Raw genomic sequence first — 5,602 nt, forward strand, 5'->3', positions numbered from 1 at the left:
GTGAACAGACACCATGACCAAGGCAACTCCTCTAAGGACAAAACTGAATTGGGGCTGGCTGACAGGTTCAGAGGTTCAGTCCATTATCATCAAGGTAGAAGCATGGCAGCATCCAGGCAGGCATGGTGCAGGAGGAGCTGAGAGTTCTACAGCTTCATCTGAAGGCTGCTAGGAGAATACTGACTTCCAGGCAGCTGGGATGAGGGTTTTAAAGAACATACCCAATGACACACCTACTCCAAGGCCACACCTACTCCAACAAGGTCACGCCTTCTAATAGTGCCACTCTCTGGGCCAAGCATATACAAACCATAACACCAAGGCAATTTATAAAAGAAAGCCTTTAATTTGGAGCTCACGACTCTAGAGAGAGCTCACATCTTGAACCTCACACACCAGGCAGAGGGAGCTAATTGGGCCTGGTATGGGCTTTGAAAACCTCAAAGCCCTTCTCCTAGTGACACAACTCCTTCAAAAGGCCACATCCTCTAGTCCTTCTTAAACAGCTCTACCAACTGGGGATCAAGTATTCAAATGTATGAGCTATCTGGGCCACTCACATTCAAACTACCTCAGGTGCCATAAGGTTGTGATCACTGCAGAGGATCCTGGAACCAGCATCCCTTGGTTCCCATATCAGTAATTGGTCTTTTGTACTTCAGAAGCAGGACAGGTATAACCCTCACACCCCTGCTAACGTCCTCCCAGGGGCCAACCTCGGCCAGCCAAGCTCCACTTCCTAACCCTCCTCAGTCAGTGCAATAAGCAGAGCACTGAGTTTTCAAACGTGCAAGCCTGAGGGAAAATTTACATCCAAACCCTAAGAAACACAGAGGACCTACTGTGTGTCTGTGTCACCTCCTCATAAGGTCACAGGTCATACTGAAGTCACACCCACTCTAATGGTCTGGTTTTCAGGCACTGATCTCTAAATGCAGTCATATTCTGAGGCAGTAGGAGTTAGGACTTCAGGCTAAAAATTTCGGAGGAGACACAACTCAACTCATACAACTGAGATGACCTGGTATATACCGATATTCACTGAGCTCATCATATTTTTGAGCATGATCCGTATTCAGTGCTCAGGACACAGATATGGGGAACACATGAGTTGGTGCTTCAGGAAACCCAGTAAAGAGACAAGTATGCAGACATACAGTCTGACAGCAAAAAGCCTCTGGAGCCCAATGATTGGCTGCCTAGGCAACCACTGTTCTTGTTCTGAGTCAGTCTAGAGTCTCCCAGCTTCGGCTCTGATCCCCGCTGGGCCAGTGTCTCCGCCCACTCTCTCCATGACCTGGCACCTCTGGAGATTGCCGCTATTTCTAGATATCACGTGTGATTCACCCCCTCTCCACCCAACAACACACACTAAACAAACAAGCTCCATATGCCCTGCCCCAGATAACGTAAGACAGTCAGCCCGAGGAGTTCCCACCCTTGATGAGGGGGACACACCAGAAACAACACACCAAGTCAACATAACTTCAATGGTGAGCCAAAGTCAGGCAAGGAGTAGAGGAGAGACACCCGATGAGGTGACTTGGAAGTGGAAAAAGAGCTGTGCTCGTGGGTGGATGTGTGCGGAAGGGTCCAGAGTCAGGCAGAGAACTTGTGTTCTCATGTGCACCAGGATGGAGGATCATAAGACTGCAGCAGTCTGGATTAGAAATGTCCTCCTTATTCTCTGGCACTTACACACTTGATCCCCAGTTGGCGATGTTCTCTGTCGAGTGTTAGGTGTTGCACCTTGCTGGAGGAAGTGCGTCACCAGAGGAGGGCTTTGATATTAAAAGCCTCACACCATTTGCAATCTACTCTCTACTGGTTGCTTGCAGTAAATGAGGTGAGTTCTCCTTCCCACATCAGCTGCCTTGCCTGCCACACACTACCATGCTTCCCACCATGATGGGCTCCCACACCTCTGGGAACATACACCCAGATAAACCTTTAGGTCTACAAGTCATCTTGGCCGTGTGTGTTATTGAAAGACTCCGAGAGGAGCCCCTCGCTCAGGCCTCAGGACAATAGCGGACACCCAAGAACTCACGACAGACTGAGCTTGTTGCAAACCACATGAGGCTTTATTCGGGGAAAGCCAGAGCTCTGGGGACGACTCATATCCCACGCAGGGGTAGAGGAGTCGACCTCGAAGGGAAAGAGGTCCCAGTTTTTATAGGCCCTCAGGGGGGAAAGGAGAAGGGGGAGAGTAGGGGATTTCCAGATCTAAACAATGTCTATTCTCAAGAAATGGGTATGGGAGGGGTACAAGGAAAGAGTCTAATGAAGGTGCAGCAATGGGCACACACCTGGTCAGAACATTGGCAGACACACAGGTTCAAGGAGTGGCCAGAGCATTGTGCACCTCTATTTTTCTAAATCAGTGAAGCTAGTTCTGCTAACACTAACATCTATCTTGCCAATTTCAGGGCTTCTGTGTCCTTTTACATTCTGCCAGGATCTTTCATTATCACAATAGAAAAAGCAACTAATACACTGAGTGAGAGCACTGGTTCTGGCTGCGAGGGAGGAAAGAGTCAGCAGGAATTAGTAGGCCTTGACAGGAACCCAGGGCTGGGAAGAGGACACCAGCTCTGGGGCCTAGCAGCAGGCGTGGTGAAGTGTGTTCTTTGGCAAATCAGTTGTGTCAGATGGGGTTTCATTGGGGCAGACGCATGTTTTCCTGAAGCAGACGCAGGTGAGAGGGTGTTTTGCTACAGCAAGCACGTGAAAAGACACGTGATGACGGATTCTTTGCATGTATTGGTTTGCCTTTCACTGTGTAGTTGAGCTCTGTTTGTCAGGACTCCATAGAGAAATGCACCAAAACCAAAAAAGTATGGTGGTGTTCTGCTGGCTTCTTGCTGCTTCCTCAAACTTGGGCCAACTGGCAGAGTGATGTCAGCTGATAGACTCATGTAGAGTTTTGCTAAGACACTCAAGTGCTGATACAAGACAGGTGCTGAGGCAAAGCCCGTGGAGGATACGTGATGTTTGGAGGGAGTATAAATAGAGCTCAACGAACAGTGATGGCGCTTGCTTGCATAGCTGGCTTTGCGACGCTTCGCTTGTCTCAAATTCGATGATCTTTATTTCACTGAGAGAGGCACAGTCAAGAACTATTCCTGGTGTCCCTGGTGGTCCCAGTCCCTCCTACTGACTTGCACTGATTTCGCTGAGGCCTGCCTCTTTCTGCTGGGTCATGCCACCACCGCTGACTCACGTTTTCATGCTTGCTATCCCAACACTACTGAACTGGCCTGCTGGTGTATTTGTGGAGTATTTGTGAGTGGATTGAGCTGCCGCTGCTGATTTCTGTGTACTGAACTGCCGATTTCCTGACAACACAGATTGTATTTGCTCCAAAAAAACTAATTTCTAAACAGGTCCACTTCCCCCATATTCTACCTTTCATCCCACTACCTCTGGTGAGTTGTAGGCTAGAAGGGAGGTTAAAGCTTTTAAGAACCCTTATTGAAAGTAGGGCTTGAAAAACTGAAGCTTACCACATGGTAAGATGTGGTTCAGTCAGAGATGGTGGGGATAGTGCCAGAAGGCAAGTGGAATGACAATCAGAATTGCTCTCCATTTAGACCAAGTAGGGACAGCTGACATAAAATCCATCTTCTGACAGGTCTCTCTGACTCAGACCAAGCTTGTTAGAAGAAACCTCACTCCTCAGCTCTGTGACCGGGGCCAATGGAGATGCCTTGGAGAAGCAATGAAAGACAAGGCAGCTGATTTATATTATGTTTTGTAAGTGACCTATTAAATCACCAGAGACACAGAGTGGAGGTATCATTGTGTTTTAAAACAATTCATCCATGGAGATCAGCCAAGGACAAGCTAGGTTCACCCTCTCCATGGATCTGATGGTTACCAAGGACTCAGGGCAAAGACTGATGATCCCTTCCCACAGGCGGGGAAGCCTGGTGGGACCCATGCTCCTCCTCGTGTTGAGAAGAGAAGACTTTATGAATAGCACCACAGAGATGACCACTGGGGCAGAAAAGCAGATGCCGTTCAGCACTGGAGTTCCATTCTTGGAAGAGACTGGAAGCACAGCCCTGTCTGCATATTCCCCCAGGAGGGCTGTACCCAGAGGAATGGCCAAAGTTGTTACCAGGAAGGACATTTGTATTCTGTTTTGATTTACTGCTGTGACCGGGTTTCCCCATCTATAACAGTAGTGACAATAAATATCTTTCCTTCCTCCACTGCTGGAAGACAGAGGTCCTAACTCTGTCCAAGATGTTGATGTAATGCTTGGCAGGGACCCAACAATCCTAATTCAATTGCTGCCTCCATACAAGATTGGTGCCAGGTTACATGGGGTCAGATGAAATTGCCCTATGTTGCAAACAGCACAGTTATATATCCAGAAAGTCAATGATATCTACAAAGTATTAGATTTAGCCATTTGATTTAATAATGTTGTTGGAGAATAAGTCAATATAAAATAAATTATATTTTTTATTAATTACATTTGTTATTTTACAATTTCTACCCAGAGGTGAGCCCAGAGTATATAATATACTACCCAGAGTACATAATATACTCTAATTACTCTTACCCCCACACTCTCTTACCTCCCTCCCAACCCTGTGAACCCCCCTCTTCCCTACAAATCACTTTTGACAGTCATGCCTTTTTGTTTTGTTTTGTTTTGGGACCACTTGAATTTAACTAGGGCTATCCGCTGTGACTATGGGTTTGGAAATAGCAAGGGAACCTGGCTGGTTCACCTCTGGGTAGTAACTGAGGACACTGATTCCCGATCTCCCAGAATCTGTCAGGAGTTCAACAGCAAGAGGCAGGGTGCCAGAAGCTCCTCCCACATCTGTAACTGACTGTTGACAGGCACAGTGATTCCATGCCTCTAATGGCTGTGTGTTCTAGAGGCCAGCATTCCATAGCCCTTCTCCGTGTCTTCCAGCTCTTACATTCCTTCTGCCTCCTCTTGCACAATGATCCCTGAGCCCTCAGCTATTACTTACCACCTAGCATCTTGGACAACCACACGTCTCTCCATTCACCAGCATCCTTAAGCTGAGATCAGGGCCACATGGGCCAGAGTGCAGGGAGCTGAACTGTGGTTTTATATATTAGCAACTATTGGTTGGAAAAAGAAAATATTTTAAGGTCATTTATAGCAACATCAAAAACAGCTATAAATAATGCTAACGTAAGATGTGTAAGGTCTCTGTAATTAAAAAATCTTCAAAATATTGCTAAAAAACAAATTAAAGAGATAAATACAATAGAAATGATACTGCGTTTATAACTTGCTGCACTTAGATGTTAGTGTCTCTTAACTCTGCAGAGTCAGGGTAACCAATATCAAAGCCATGCCTTTGCTATGACTTTAAATTTTATATGGAAACACAAAGAACGAACCAAGAACATGTTGAAGAAGAACAAACTTGGAAGGGATGTCCTCCCAGTTTTCACAGAGAGGGAGACCCTGTAACCGACAGTGCCAGACGATTGGCTACCTAGTGAGGTGCATCCTTGCAATCCAAGCACCCCTGAGTTGGGATCAGAATTTCAAGGGCATCATTGGCTACATGGCAAGTTGCAGGACAGCCTGGGATACAGAGGG

At 46.8% G+C, this 5,602-nt stretch overlaps 1 long non-coding RNA gene across 5 annotated transcripts in view; it reads right to left on the reverse strand.

Moving 5' to 3' along the window:
• Nucleotides 1–3,386: 3,386 nt before the first annotated feature.
• The window catches only part of Gm33747, a 10,730-nt gene continuing 8,514 nt past the window's right edge, over nt 3,387–5,602 (reverse strand). For all 5 annotated transcript variants that reach the window (XR_880816.1, XR_880815.1, XR_880813.1 and 2 more), the window contains 2 exons: nt 4,998–5,112; nt 3,387–3,709 (listed from right to left, as the gene is read on the reverse strand). This is a non-coding gene — a long non-coding RNA (predicted gene, 33747). The remainder of the gene's footprint in view (nt 3,710–4,997; nt 5,113–5,602) is intronic.

Source organism: Mus musculus, chromosome 1, assembly GCF_000001635.26.
Source record: "Mus musculus strain C57BL/6J chromosome 1, GRCm38.p6 C57BL/6J".
NCBI lineage: Eukaryota > Metazoa > Chordata > Mammalia > Rodentia > Muridae > Mus > Mus musculus.